General features: G+C 46.6%; 1 long non-coding RNA gene across 1 annotated transcript; it reads right to left on the bottom strand.

The window, feature by feature from the left end:
- Positions 1 to 5287: 5287 nt before the first annotated feature.
- On the bottom strand, positions 5288 to 15429 carry LOC139605023 (uncharacterized). The gene is made up of 3 exons (XR_011684204.1): positions 15248 to 15429; positions 13391 to 13583; positions 5288 to 7437 (listed from the first exon to the last, which is right to left on the bottom strand). It is a non-coding gene; the product is annotated as an uncharacterized lncRNA (long non-coding RNA).
- Between the last annotated feature and the right edge of the window lie 377 nt (positions 15430 to 15806).

Here is a 15806-nt window from a genome sequence, read left to right as displayed (position 1 = left end):
AAAAGGAATTCATAGAGTCATGGAATGGTTTGGGTTGGAAGGGACCTTGAGGATCCTCCAGCTCCAGCCCTGCTGTGTGCAGGGACATCTCCCACCACCCCAGGTCTCCTGTGGATTTTCCCCCAGGCTGATCCACAGCCTCAATGCAGGTCCTGCCTCATCCCCTGCACTGGGGAGCAGAGCCAGAAAAACAGGATGGGCAGGAGGAGCCTGGAAAAACCCTCTGGAATCACAAATATCTGATATCCCATGGTTTCAAAGCACCCTTCTGCTGGGGGAGAACAGAGTTTGGCTTGTTCCTCACGGGCAGCCGACATCATCTGACGTTCCATGAAACCCATGGGCCATGGGATCGCTCTCCTTTCCTGCAGGTGACAACAGACACATTCCTGGTGGGTAATGTGTTTAATTAATATATCTGTCATTACAGCCAGACATTCTGTTGGGTTTGGCTCTCGGGAGGTTCAGGATTGGGGAGGTTTGAAAAATACCTGGGAACTCCTGACCCCTGGAGATGTTGCCTCCAGGGATTTGGGGAGTGTGGTTTTTCTGGAACCATCTCCGAGCCATTTGACAGCATCTCCTGCTGATTTTCCTCTGGCACAAATGATGAGGGAGACAAAAAAGCAGTGTTCAATGCCGCCTCTGAGAGGGCTTTCCCAAAATACATTAAATAAATACATGAATACATGAAATGAAAGCAAATTTCTTTTGACTTTTAATCCAGACCCACTCAATTTATCCTAAAAGAAAATATAAGTGAAATATGAAAGATAAAAAAAAGAGTCTGTGGACGTTTAATTGGGGAAAAGCAGCAACCTGCTGCCATTTGGTAGAGAAGGACACACAGGGAAGATTTGAAACTTAAAATATTTTTGACCCTCATGGATTACTGCTCATTTCCCACAGGCCCTAATAAGCCAAAATCTTAAAACACCACTCTGTGAAATGGGAATTTTCTCCTTCTCACACTGTAGCAAAAGGGAGAGGATTTTGGGAAGGTGACTTTGCAGCACCAACACTTGAGCAACTCCTCCTCATTCACTGCCTGGATATCAGAATATCCCGAGATATGGAATAAAAGGGAAAATCTAGGAAAGCTTAGGCCCTTCCCTTTCATGCCCCCAGGGACTATGGAAGTTTTCTTGTGTAAATACAGCCCCAAAGCTGTTCCTGCTCATGGGGAGGTCATGGGGTGCTCCACGTCCTGGGAGAGGAAATGACACAGCCAGTGCCAGCCAGGGAATTTTATCCAGGATTCGTGCTCTGGCCAAGGGAAAAAAGGGATGACTTGGGGACAGCCTGAAGCCACCATTGTCTTAAGAGCAAGAGAAAAGCAACATCTGGGAATAAAAGGCCAAGGAAAGATGTGGAAAGAAATAGAAAATGTGGGAACTGGACACAAATAAGCTCAAGGTGTCCATCCAGGGTCGGACCGGTTGTATTCCATGTTTCCCTACCCCTGATCCTTCTCTGCTTTGCTTTTTGGATTAATCACCTAAAATTAGACATAGATATGAAAATCCATCATCCCCTGTGTCCTTGTCATCTGTGTGTGTAAAGAATCCCAGAACTGTGGCAGTGTTTGAGGGTCCCCAGGATGAGGTGAGAGATGACAATCGTGACTCCACGTTTCAGAAGGCTGATTTATTATATTATGATGTTATATTTATATTATATTAAAAGAAAATGATATACTAAAACTACACTAAAGAAAGAGAAAGGAGACATCAGAAAGTTAGAAAGGAATGAATAATAAGAACCTGTGACAGACTCAGAGAGTCTGACACAGCTGGCTGTGATTGGCCATTAATTAAAAACAGTTCACATGCTTGGTAAACAATTCTCCAAATCACATTCCAGAGGAGCAAAACATGGAGAAGCTGAATCTTCCCAGCTTCCATAGAGAAGAGATCCTGGCAAAGGAAATTTTCAGAAAATATGTCAGTGACACAGAATGCTTTTTTGGGTTGGAAGGACCTTCAAGATCACCCAGTGCCACCCCCTGCCATGGGCAGGGGCACCTTCCACTATCCCAGGGTCCTCCAACCTGGCCTGGGCATTCCACAACCTCCCTGGACAACCTGTGGTACCAGGAATGTTCAAACACTGAAATCATCTCTAAATTGGGAGGATGCTTAAAGTCTGAAGTTCCTGTTAGAGACTGTTCCAACCACTTATTAAATTCCAGCACAGATGTGGTCCCGCAGATTAATTATTTTATAAATATATTCAGGTCACGTATTTGGATGAGAAACCCATTTTTGAGGATAAGCTACAAACCACCAAGGCTTTCATGCCAGCCTGCGGCAGTCTTAGATTTCCTCAGCCTTCCATGAAACATCCCTCATCAATGACTGCTCAGATCAACAGCCTGGTGTGACTCAGTTCTAAAGAAACAGGGATTAAATTCCAGGCTGGCTCAAGGAATACACAAAGCAAGGTGTTGTTTCAAGCAGCAAGATTGTCCTGGTGAAGGTGTCCATGGGCTGTGCCAAGTTTGGATCTCCCCAGGCTATGGAAGGGAAAGTTGGTTGTGCTGGTTGCCACCAACAAAATCTGTTTTTCCCAGCAACACCTGGCACTCCCAGGAGTAATAATAATAATAATAATAATAATAATAATAATAATAATGGCGATGATAATAATAATAATAATAATAATTTTTTTCTTCCTCTCCTCATAAATTGCCCAGGACGACCGGCACAATGCAGGGGAATTTCTGGAACTTGGCTATGCATGTTGTGTGTAAAATCTGGGCTTTGAGAGGCCCTGGGGAATGCAATGTCCTAAAAACCTTGGGAATCTTAATTCTTGTATAAATGGCCATTCTCCCAAAGCTTGTGTTAATTACATAACTGTTACTCCATTGAGCAGAAAGACTAATTAGCAACAAATAACCCTCATGTGTCCTTTTGGTGGGGCGTGGACCCACCCAGGAGATTTGGAAGCCACAAAACACTGGTGGAAAGCCCCAACAGAGCCCCAAACCTTGAAATTCCCACTTTCCAGAACAAAATGCTGTTCCCTGAGGATCTCCCATGGATTCAGACAACTCCATAAACAACACCTGGAAACCCATGGAAAAAACCACTCAAACCTGTCCCCATCTCCCTGCTCTTCCCTCTTTCCTTGCAGGTGGGTTGGGATGTCTGACCATACAATTACAGTCAGGAGCTGTTCCCAAGGGGCCTTTAGGATAAATTTGGGATGTGGGTGAGGATATCAGGGAATGCTGCTGGTGGGGACCTGGACTAGAACCTTGGACAGGGCCTGCTGGGCTGCTCCTGCTGGAAGGATCCTTCCCTTTCCCAGCTCTGGGAAGCAATTGAATTGGAAAAGTGAGATTATTCAGATTAATCACCACTGTGTTGGGATTGGATTTTCATGAGCTGGATAGAGAAAAATTGTTTTTCCTTTATTTTCAACATTACAGGAAAGAAAAAAAAAAAAAGTAAGAAAGAAAAACATTAATATACTGGAAAATAAAAAAGTGTCACAGATATTGTTCTACTTTTTTCCTTTTCCTTCTCTCTCCTGTCCATTCCACTCCCCTCCTTCCTTCTCCCTCAAAATTTCTGATACAATTCTTCCAGGCAGGAAAATTTATGGCTCAACAACGGCGCAGCCCAGCGAGACAAAATAATTCAGGTTCAGCACCAACTCAAGTGCAGCCACACAACTTCCAGATCCAAACCAGCTGCTCCACAGGGAAAGCAGCACAAAGTCCAGTGGGTTGCAATATTCCCACTTCCAGCAGGAAAAAGGGAGAAGTGATGAAAGGTTGTTACCACTTGCAGGTTGTCTGGAGGTCTGGGTGACCTGAAATATGTGCTCAGATTTGTTCTGCTGCTCCAGGTCACGACATAATTCACATTTTGGGGCACTTTAAGTGAGAAAAGAAAGGCATAAACCCTCCCAAGCTTCAAAAACTTAAAGCTGTGGGACTTAAAAATAATTGGAAATTTAAGCCTTGAGGCCAGTCCAAGCTTTGATGTCTCTGACTTTAGGTCTAGGGAGAGGTTTTGGGGTAGCAGATCACTAAATTTCCTCGAGCCATTCCTAATTCTGAGCGGTTTGATAGTTTTGTCTGCCTAGAGGAAGCATTTGGAAGCTGCTTTTTCATGGATCACTGGGAGACAGCAGTAGTTTGGGAATCTCCATGCTTCTGGCAGACGTTTCCAGCTCAGGCAGCCATGGGAAGGGATTATTCCAGCTCTTGGCAGCAGAGATAAAAAGGGAGCCTTGGTCCGAATTACATAAAAACACTGGAGTTTTATCCCTCTCCATGCTGTAATAAATCAATATTTTAATCCCATTTTAATAATTGGGACTGTGAAGAAGAAACAAAGAGAATGCTCTACTTTCTTCTTGAAATATTTACAGCAGAACCAAAAGGAAGATATCCCAAATTTGCAAGTGGGAATCCACATGAGCTGGATTTTTTAAACTTGTCTGTTCAAATTAATCTGGTTTTTCAAAGGCGCTTCAACTGAGCTGCCAAAAATCCTTTAGGACGTTGTTTCGTGACATTTAAATATGGATTTATTGAAATAATTTTCTGGGGTTTTTTTAATATTTTTTATTTAAATCTGAGGGTAGCAGATTCTTCTGGATCACAGAACAAGGAACAAGAGAAGAGGAAAAGGCTTTAAGTTATACCAGGGGGGGTTTAGATTGGATATTAGGAAAAAAATATTTCTAATGTCAAGCATTGGAAGAGGATGCCAGGGAAGTTGTGGAACCATTATCCCTGTCAGGGGTGGGTTAGGTTGGATTTAGGAGAAGGTTCTTCCCCCAGAGGGTGCTGGGCACAGCCCCAAAACTGCCAGAGCTCCAGGAGCATTTGGAAAATGCCCTCAGGGATGCCCAGGGTGGGATTGTTGGGGTGTCTGTGCATCAGTCCAGGGGTTGGGTTGATGGTCCTGATGGATCCCTTCCAGCTCAGGATATTCCATATTTCCAGGATGGTTAACCTGGAAACGCCCTAAGGGCCATCAGCAACTCTCCAGCACATTCCCACTGGAGTCTCCCTGTTTTTACTCCTTGAAATTCAGGACTGACGTGCTGAAAAGGACAGGAAAATAAAAAAAAAAAAAATGGGGGTAGTGGAGTTTTCTCCTCTTCTTCACCCATGCAGAATCCCACGGCTCTCACATCCTCCTGTCCCTCTGTGTCCTGGCCTGAGAACGTGAATCCATCTCTGCATCCCAAACCCAGCCCCGAGTGTTTGATCCTGGCACTGCTGCCTTGTCCTGTATTTCCCTGTTTTCCCCTTTTTCCCCCCTTTTTACTCCTTTCCCCTCCCATGTTTCCAAAGCCCTCTGGTGCCTGTTTTGCTGGCAGAGAGAGAAGAGCTCCAAACCACTGTGGTGATCCCCCCACCAGGTTGGTGATTCCGTGAATTCCACTAGGACAGGAGACTTCCCAAACTTCCAGGCACAGGATCTGGGCTTATCCCTGATACCAACAAACACTGCCTGATACTGCACACTCCTGCCCTTCCAGAGCCTCTCCTGTGGGTTTGGGATTCTATGGGATTTTCTGGGTTTTTTGGGAAGTTGAGGCTGATTCTAAATTGGTCCATGAGAGATCTCTATAGGGATACAAAATCCCATGGATTTCAGCTAAAACAAAGGAGCAGGCTTTGCTCTTCAGACATTTTATGCCCCTGTTTCCTCCTGCTTCTTCTTTTCCTCTCACTCCTAACCCCCAAAAAGTTCTCCCAGTCCATAATTATCCATCCTGTCTCTCCAGAGCCATTTAAGTCCATAACTCGGAGTTTTCTGTCCTTAGGGCAGAAACCTGAGCTCAGCCAAAGTCAACGGGAGTTTCCTCAAGCAAAAACAAACAAATTATTTGTTAAAACAAATAAAAAATTACCTGGTCCCTGTGGATGCCCACTTTCAAAGAACCCAAATTAATTTTACTGGGGCCTGAGGTGACCTTTTATGAGATCTGGTGACATGGAATATTTTTCCATTGGAAAACACTTCCTCACCTTGATGAGAGTGAAGTGCTCTGGGGAAATGTGTTGGTTTTGATGGGGCACGGGCAGGATATGAAACTTTTTGGGATATTTCCAGCTCTCCTGCCACCTCACCCATCTGATGCTTCTCTTGGAGCTGCCTTATCCTAAACTCCAGGGTGTAGGGATTGGGAGTTCCTGGACAACTGAAATCACCTCAGGAAGAGCTCCCTGATGCCAGGCAGTCAAAAAGCTGTAAAAAAGTTAAATTCAACACTCACTTCTTTATCCCTTCTCTGCTCAGAGCACCATTTCTTTTTAAAATCCACCTGATTTTTACACATTTAAAGCTTTGGGATATTGAATCATGGAATATCCTGAGTTAGAAGGGAGCCACAAGGATCACTGAATCCAGTTCTGGCCCTGCACAGGACAACTCCAACATTCCCAGATTCCCACCATGTCCTTCACTGATGATCAGTGGAGCAGGATATCAAATCTGCAGACCAATGATATCAAATCCTTGCCCAAATTCCTGTGATAAGTCCCTTTTTTAAACTAATTTTTAATATTTTGTAAGTGTTATAAGCAAAAAGGATCATTATGCCCACATTTAATTAAAAAAAATTAAGTAAAGCAGAGAATTTTCTTTCATGCCAGTTTTTCCAACATGACTTGGAGATGATGAACAGGATATGAGAATATGAGAAATTCTGAAGCACCTTCATCTCCAGATTTTTCCAATCCCTTAACATGAAAAGGTTTTTGGATGCTTTTCCAGCCTGACTTAAGCATCTAAACTTAGGCCACACTTGCTGGAGTTGTAAGAATGAAGGACGTGGTATGGAATGGTGCTCTAACCCCAGATCCATACATCCGAGGGAGCTGGGAGCAGGAGGTTAATCCAGGCCTCATCCACTCTGGATCCTGACCCTCAGCAGAGCCAGCTGAGGGATTCAGTTTAGGACTTCTCATGTTGAGCTTCTGCAAAAACCAGGAATTTCAGTGTTATTTTTTATCCACCAGAAGAGGCAGAATTCCTCTCTTTTGCAGGACAACTCCTGCGAAACTCCAGTTGTTGGGATTACTCCCAGTAAAGGCTGGGTTCTTCCACACATTCTGCCTTCATTTTGGCTGCTAATCCACCACAGGGCCAGGGGCTGCTCTCCCGACCTCCCATGCAGCAGAGAAGCCACATTCCCATCTTCCTGCTATTCCCAGGAGATGACATGTCCCTACCCTCCCGCATCTGCACAAGCCCACGGTGGTGTGGAATATGTGCGAGCATCTGATACTCTGCTAAGAGCCCGAAGTGTTTTACACCACATTTTAGGTGATTTATTGCACTTTAGCACATTCATAAAACACATCGTGTTAAGCATATGCATAAAAATAATATATAGGTTACCACAAAATTTTTATGGCCTTAACCAGATCCGTCTTGGAATGTCGGCTCGAATGTTTCACTCCTGCAGGTGAAAAAACAGATTATTTCAACGGAGCTTAGGGAAAGTTGTTTAGTCAAGACAACAATATTGTGGAGACAGCCGTTACCCTGGCAGCGCTTTGCTAATTTAAGGACTAACGAGCGTGGCTGGTTCCTGTCCTCCATCCAGCTCGAGGTGCCCGTGACTCCCGGCTCTCCAGGCTGCCCTCCCCTTCTCCTACTGTTTGCAGACAATACAGAGACAGGGATTAGGGAAATGTGAGGATGGAAATGCCCTCTTCAGTCCCTGGAGCTGGTGGAGGTTTCTTCCAAGGGATGTGACCTCAGTGAGGTGTCGGGAAAAGTGAGCAGGTTACGGATGTGACAAGAATCCCAGAATCCCGGGAGGGCTTGGGTTGGATGGGACCTTCAAGATCGTCCAGTGCCACCCCTGGATGGGCAGGGACACCTCCCACTGTCCCAGGCTGCTCCAAGCCCTGTCCAGCCTGGCCTTGGGCACTGCCAGGGATCCAGGGGCAGCCTCAGCTGCTCTGGGAATTCCAGCCCAGCCAGGAATTCCCAATTCCCAATCTCCCATCCATCCCTGCCCTCTGGCAGTGGGAGCCATTCCCTGGGTCCTGTCCCTCCATCCCTTGTCCCCAGTCCCTCTCCAGCTCTCCTGGAGCCCCTCCAGGCCCTGCCAGGGGCTCTGAGCTCTCCCTGGAGCCTTCTCCTCTCCAGGGGAGCATTCCCAGCTCTCCCAGCCTGGCTTCAGTTCTGGGATCCACTTCCTGGCTGGGGTCATTCCAAAAGTTCCCTCTCCCTGAAGCTTAGGGAAAGATAATTCTTTGGAATTTCTATCTGGTGATGGCAGGAATGTCACCCCAGCTGCCTGCAGTGCTGGGAACTCCACCAAAGCCTCAATAATCACTTCAGGCCCTGTTTATCAAGAATTTAGTGATGCCTCAGGGTTTGGCTTTTATATTTTCAGGTTCTGTGCTGCTTTAGTGTGAGGGTCTGAGCTTCACATCAGGGCATGCTGAGCTCTGTGCACAGAGCAGGGAGACAAAACAATTCCTGCTCCAGCTGGGCACCAAGGACAAATGATCCAAATCTCAGCCCCAGAGCACAAACCCCGTGGGCTGGAGAGAGAAAAACAAGCAGGGTGGGACTGCAGGGGCTAAAGCTGGAATGGGACAATGAACTGCAAGATGCAAATGGAGCAGAACTGATCCCAGGGAGAGAGCCCGGGAGCGCTGGTGCATTTTGGGGCCATTTTGGTTCATCTTGGGTGCAGCCCTGGCTGGGCTCTTGTGCTGCCCAAGGTGCATCCATGGAGGCCTTTGAATAAATCCCTGCTTTATTCTTTAGCTCTGTCCAGCCTCTGCTCTAGGGCAGCCTGCACAAGGCATCATGCATGTTCTGTAAGGGGAAACCATCCTACCTTCATTCAATCATCCGAAAATAAACTAAGTGGCATCCTCAATTCCATTTCCTATCTTGGAAATCAGCAAATTTTTAATTGCTGTGTCTCCAATGACAGTTTAGGCTCTTCACAGATTCTGTACTTAAGAAAGGCAGGGAAATGAAATGAAATGAATTCTTGATAGTTTTTTTTAAATGCCTTTGTTATAAATGTCTGAGATCCTGTTTTGATGATGATATTCCAAACAAATTTAACTTTGTCTTCATTAATAGGTATTAAAATAGAATAAATCTTTTTAAAGTGGCGTGAATGAATAATAGCATTTTAATTGATTAATCCTCTCAGGAAGCAGAGAAAAGCTGGGAGAAATAAGATATATAAAAGACAGAGGAAGACCTTAAATTCTGATTTAAAAATTCATTGAACAGGATGATATTTATTTTTCTTTTAAAGCTGACTTCCTCAGGATTTGTTTGAACACTATGAAAGCTAAAAAAAATGTTGAAAATTGGTTTGTTTTTTGTTTTGCTTTAAAAGAGCTCATTTCCCCATATAATGACTAATTCCTTCAAGCTGAAACTGCAAGAAAAATATCAAATATTGTGAAGATTGGCAAAAGTGTTTTATCAACTTATTGCATCATCCCTTCCTACATAAATAAGGATGGAAGTCTCAGATTTCACTATTCCTTTTTTATAATAAAACCTGAACCAGCTTTATTTAATAATATTACTAATACTATATGATAGTTATAAATTAATTATTAAGATATTGTTTTGTTTAATTTATTTAATTTATTTTATTATTCCTTGTGAATCATGGGAGTTTTTTGGGGGGGGGGGATGACTTTTTTTTCTTATTTTTGAGTCTTTGGGGAGGATGATTGAAAATGTATTTTTCTTTTCTTAATGGATGCTTTCTCCAAAGGGAAAGGAAAATCATCAGTTCAGGTACTGAGGCTTTAATTAATTAATGTTTGAGATTAGCAGCTACCTGATGAAGTTAAGTTATAATACAGCCCTGAAGATTTCCTCCAGAGTTCCAGAATGGGTTTGGTTGGAAGGAACCTTGAAAATGATCTTGTTCCAATCCCTGCCATGGGCAGGGACACCTTCCACCCCCCCAGGGTGCTCCAAGCCCCTCCATCCTGGCCTTGGACACTTCCAGGGGTGAAGAGGAATATTTCCCCTGGTCCATTTTCCACCCTCACCTTCCTCCTCCTCCTCCTCTTGACCTTCCTGGTTACAGCTGCCCACAGTCCATGCCCCAGGAGACTCTGGACAGGAGCAGAAACCCAAAGCTGTGGTTTCTCCACCCCTCTGGGATCACAAGGAGTCTCTCAGTTGCTTTTGGCTGCTCCATGTGCAGCTTGGCTGCGGCCACATTTCCGTGGCTTGTTCGCACCCGCCTCTCTCAGCTCTGACGCCTTTTCTTTGCCTCTTCCCAGCCCACCTGACTTTGTTTTTGCCTTGTGGGATCCTTGCCCTGTTTGGACATGCAGAGGAGACGCTGTGGCTTCCCACTCTCTTGTCTTGCACTTGTTCTGAATCATTCCTTGGCCTCTCCAGTTCCTCATTTTGGCTTTTCTCAAGTGTCTGACTTGGCGGCCGTGTCCTAAAAATCCAACAGCCTCAATGCCTCGCTCACCCTCAGCATGGCCTGAGAGGACAAACCCTGAAACAGAGGTTTTGTGTTCCCCAAATGAAAGTGAGGTGAATTTGATAAGGAATTTTAGATTATCCTGATGCCTCAGGTTTGAGCTTTTATATTTTCAGATTCTGTGCTGCTTTAGTGTGAGGGTCTGAGCTTCACATCAGGGCATGCTGAGCTCTGTGCACAGAGCAGGGAGACAAAACAATTCCTGCTCCAGCTGGGCACCAAGGACAAATGATCCAAATCTCAGCCCAGGAGCACAAACCCCGTGGGCTGGAGAGAGAAAAACAAGCAGGGTGGGACTGCAGGGGCTAAAGCTGGAATGGGACAATGAACTGCAAGATGCAAATGGAGCAGAACTGATCCCAGGGAGAGAGCCCGGGAGCGCTGGTGCATTTTGGGGCCATTTTGGTTCATCTTGGGTGCAGCCCTGGCTGGGCTCTTGTGCTGCCCAAGGTGCATCCATGGAGGCCTTTGAATAAATCCCTGCTTTATTCTTTAGCTCTGTCCAGTCTCTGCTCTGGGTCAGCCTGCCCAAGGCACCAATCCGGCCTCCCCCAGGTGATCCCAGGATGTCACGAGGTCATTGCATGGATGAGGTCCTGTACAAATCTTTTCCAAGCAGTGACACACGGGAGAGGAGAGTGAGAGAGAGAGAAATATTTTGGGTGACCTCAGGCTCAGGTCAGCCCCTCCTCAAAATTACTGGAAAATTTTATACAAGAGAAAAGGTCCCTGGATTTCTTCTGGCCCCTGAAGTTGGAACCCTGTGGTGAAAAGAGTTCTTGACCTTCTTAGGCAATAAATCAGAGACTTAGATAGGGACTCCCACATCTCTCATTGTTTTAATCATATAATCATGGAATATCTGGAGCTGGAAGGGACCCACAAGGATCATGGAAGTCCAACTCCTGGCCTGTTTGGACTTTATTCAGTTCCATTGTAGTTTAGCATGTGGCTGCTCTCATATTCCTTCATCCATAACCTTCCAAAGAGCTCTGAGTGCTGCCTGGATCCCAGAGAGGCCGGGAGTGCCTCTGGAGATGGGGACACCTCACACCTCTCCTTTCCTCATCCCAATCCATGAGCTTTCCAATAACTCTTGGAATCCTTTCCTCCCCACACGACCTGCTGTGGAGATGCCATGCAAAGCACACCACAAGTGGAGAATCCCATTTTCTTGCCCCTCATCCAGCATGGATGTGATGATACCCATGAGTCAGGAAGACGTATGATGAGGGCTTTACATCATTCCTGCTTTTCCAATCTGCACAAAGCCCGTCCCACAGGGCTCATGAACTGCAGGTGTAGGTGTGAACACAAACTCTGGCTGCAGTTCCTGCAATTCCCAAAGCTCCTGATTCAGTTTCCTTCTCGTTGATTTTGATGAAGAGGCTGAAAATCTGGAATTCCTTGGCTTTGCTCACACTCCACGTCAGAACTAAGCAGGTGTTCCCTGAAATTCCGGCTTTGCCTTGGAAATGGGAATCCTAGTTCTTACCCTGCGCTGCAACCCCCAATTTCCACAGCATCCAACGGATCCTTTTCTTCTATTTTGCACCTTTCAGGTGTGGGACACCAGTTCTGATTTCATGGAACACTCCATGGCATGGAGGAGAAGGAAATGAGGAGGAAAAATGGCAATCCTTGGATTCCTCTTATCTCACCTGGACAGATGTGAGAAAGACACAAAAACCTTTTGTTTTGGGGACTGGGTGGGATCAATAGAGGAAGAAGATGGACAGGAGAAAGATGGGAAAGGTAAAAGAGTGAAAAAACTAAGAGCTACAGCTGCAAGGGGTTTGTGATGGAGAGAATGTTAAAAATTATGAATGTTTAGACTCATAATCCAAATCTATTTGATTTAGCCTAAGGTGTATCCATTGAGGCCTTCTAATAAATCTCTATTTTGTTCTTTAACTCTGTCTAGTCTCTGTTCTAGGTCAGCCTTCACAAGTCATCATGGAGATATTTTTTGGGAGGTGTTGAACAGGTGCAGCTTCCTCCCACCCCTCTCACTTGCCCTCTGTTTCCCTGTGGAGCTGCTGTGGTCCATGCCCAGCTCCAGCTCTGGTCCACAGCATCGTGTGGAGGTGAGGGATCCCATCCAGAGGCTTTGGTTGTGCCACCACCTTTGGCATCACAACACAGCTCTGGGAACTCCCCAGCAAGGAGATCCCAGCTCCAAGGACTCCAGCTCAAGGAATCCAAGGATGGACAAAGATCCCAGCTCATCAAAGCTCATGGGAATAGAGCAGTGAGGGAGTGGGACATCATGGGATCGACTTCACCTCATGGAAACTCATGGGATCAGAGCAGTGAGTGATGCCTTGTGCAGGCTGCCCTAGAGCAGAGGCTGGACAGAGCTAAAGAATAAAGCAGGGATTTATTCAAAGGCCTCCATGGATGCACCTTGGGCAGCACAAGAGCCCAGCCAGGGCTGCACCCAAGATGAACCAAAATGGCCCCAAAATGCACCAGCGCTCCCGGGCTCTCTCCCTGGGATCAGTTCTGCTCCATTTGCATCTTGCAGTTCATTGTCCCATTCCAGCTTTAGCCCCTGCAGTCCCACCCTGCTTGTTTTTCTCTCTCCAGCCCACGGGGTTTGTGCTCTGGGGCTGAGATTTGGATCATTTGTCCTTGGTGCCCAGCTGGAGCAGGAATTGTTTTGTCTCCCTGCTCTGTGCACAGAGCTCAGCATGCCCTGATGGGAAGCTCAGACCCACACACTAAAGCAGCACAGAATCTGAAAAATATAAAAGCCAAACCCTGAGGTGTATCAGAGGGAATCGGACACTGTCGGATCCACTTCACCTCGGGCAGTCCTCAGGTGACCCCCGCTGCCCTCACACGAACCGCGCTCAAATTCCCCTCTCGGGCTGCTCATCCACACATTCCCAGAGCCCCCGTCCCTCACTTTTCTCCTCGGAATCCTCCACATCCACACCGGTGCTCTGGCAGCAGAGGGCACTGCCCCCTTGGCCATGTTTTCCCCCTCCCCGCCGCCGCTGCAGGGCTGGGCTCCCTCCCGGTGAGCGGTGCTGTCTGTCTGTCTGTCCGTCCGTCCGTCGGGAGACTTGGATTTGTCTTGGCTGCCGGCTCTGACATGCCTGGGAAGGGCAAGGAAAGGAAATGGGTGGGAGCTCCCACATAACCACGAACTTGTCTTGCCCCCTCCTCCTTTTCTCTCTCTCCCCATCCCCTCCCCTCCCCATCCCCAACCAGCTGTATTGCTCAGAATTGCTCCGGAATTTGGGATTTTTTTCCCCCCTTTTCTTCTCTTTTAGACAAAATACTCTGGGAGTTTCTCCCTTTTCCATGTGCTCCCATCTAACCACGAACTTGTCTAGCCCCCTCCTCCTTTTCTCTCTCCCCCCATCCCCTTCCCTCCCATCCCCAGCCAGAGGGAGGATTGCGCTGCATTGCTCAGAATTGCTCTACAGCTTGGGCTTGGGCTTGGGATTTATTTTTTTTTCCCCTTTTCTTTCAGATGAAACACTCTGGGAGTTTCTCCCTTTTCCATGTGCTCCCAGCCAAAGGGGGGTGTTGTTACAAGAGGGTGTAAGTGTAGTGCAATCTGTGTGTGTGTGGGGTGTTGTGAGAGGTGCTTTGCAGTCAGTGCAGGCAGGAATCACACAGTTTTTGGAAGTAATCCTGCATTCTGTTTCATGTTCCTGAAAATTTAATCTCAGTGTGGTTGTTTATGATTTAAAAACTATTTTCTTTTGCTGTCCCTGAGCAATTTGGTCCAGTGGGAGGCTGCCCTGCCACTCCAGATGAGGTGATTTGCCGGGTCCCTTCCAACCAAAGCTCTTTTATGATTCTGGAATTTATTTTCAGCACTTTCCAAGTTTCAGGTCCATCTTGACAAGTGATGATCCCACACTAAGTATTACTATAAACACCTTTTAAATCTGTTTTACCTTTAATCTGCCTGCCTCCAAAACCTTGAGAGAGAAAACCCCCAGTGGGGATGTGTCTCAGTGGCCTCTCTCCCTTTATCTGAATAAAACTGCAGGACTCCCCTCTCTCCTTTATGAACATTGGGTTTCTCAGCGGGATTTTCTGTACAGGAGCATGCAGCCTCCTTTTATCCAAAACTCCTTCCTTTTATCCCAGACTCCTGGCTGCACGTCTCCCTCTTCCTTTCCCTGTGGAAAATCCGACCCATGGAATTGTGAAGACACCAACACACATCTTCCCTATCAGTCCCTTCCAACCCAAGCCATTCTGGGGTTCTGTGAGAACAGGGATTCCTGTTTGAAGCAGAAAACCCTTGACAGCCCCATTTTGCTTTGAAATCTCTCCAGAGCCAAGAGTTTTTATTTTTCACCTTGGCTCTGGTGTTTGGCAGTGTTTGACAGCCAGTGCTGCTCTGCTGTCCTGCGACCTTTGAAGCCACCTCAGCTCACAAGGAAATCTGGGAAGCAGCCGGGCTGGGGATTTTATTTTGCCAAAGGTGGCATCCTGATAAAGGATGGCAAAGGATAGGGTGAGAGGGTTGGTGCTGCACTCCCAAATCAAAATGAGACGCAGGGAGAAGGAAGAACCAAGCACACAAAATAATTTCCCCTGGTTTGGGAGAGGAAACGTGGAAAACTCACAGCGCAGGCTGTGGCTTTGGGGAGAAGAATGCGAGCAGTCACTTTCTCATCCTGCTCCCGTCCTTCCAAGGCTTGTGTGAAAAGGCTGATGCCGAGTCCCAGCCAGCCATAAAATAACAACAACAACTCTGCCCAGTGGCTGGGATTTGCCAATCCTGAGCTTTCCTCACCTAGTCGGGGCTGGGGAGGACGGAAGTCTGCAAACCATCGCGGCTCCGAGCGCGGAATCCTCGCCGAATGTGATCTCATCCGCGGGGACAATCTGATGGACGGAGTGTTACTTGTTGTTCCAACACCATGGCAATGTCTCCAGGAGGAATACAAATCACTTGGAGCTGGGAGGCAGAGCCAGCTGAGCAGGTACCAGGAATGTGGGAGTTGCTTATTACTCACCCAGGGGGAAGAGCTGCTGCTTGTTTTTGTAATTATATTTTTACTCGCCTCTACTCATCACCCCCACGCAGCACCAGTGTTTTTTGTAATGAAAATAATGAGATAGAGCCCGATGCAGGGAGTACTGAACACATCCTGATTTTCCATTGGATGTGTGAACCAGGTGGGACTTTTGTACTGGCAGATCTCCGGCCTCGTCAAATCTCAGTGGGTGCAAATCTGCTGAAGTCAGTGAGGGCTTCTCATCTATCACTTGTTTTATTAATATTGCTCTGTCTGCAAGTCCGGGCTCTCCAAGAACACATCTTTTATTTCACTGCCTCTCATCGAAGGCAA

This window comes from Agelaius tricolor, unplaced genomic scaffold (assembly GCF_023055355.1).
Source record: "Agelaius tricolor isolate 1412-34295 unplaced genomic scaffold, bAgeTri1.0.p SCAF_58, whole genome shotgun sequence".
NCBI lineage: Eukaryota > Metazoa > Chordata > Aves > Passeriformes > Icteridae > Agelaius > Agelaius tricolor.
Note: the sequence above shows the minus strand (reverse complement) of the source record. Positions and strands in the feature narration are given on the sequence as shown.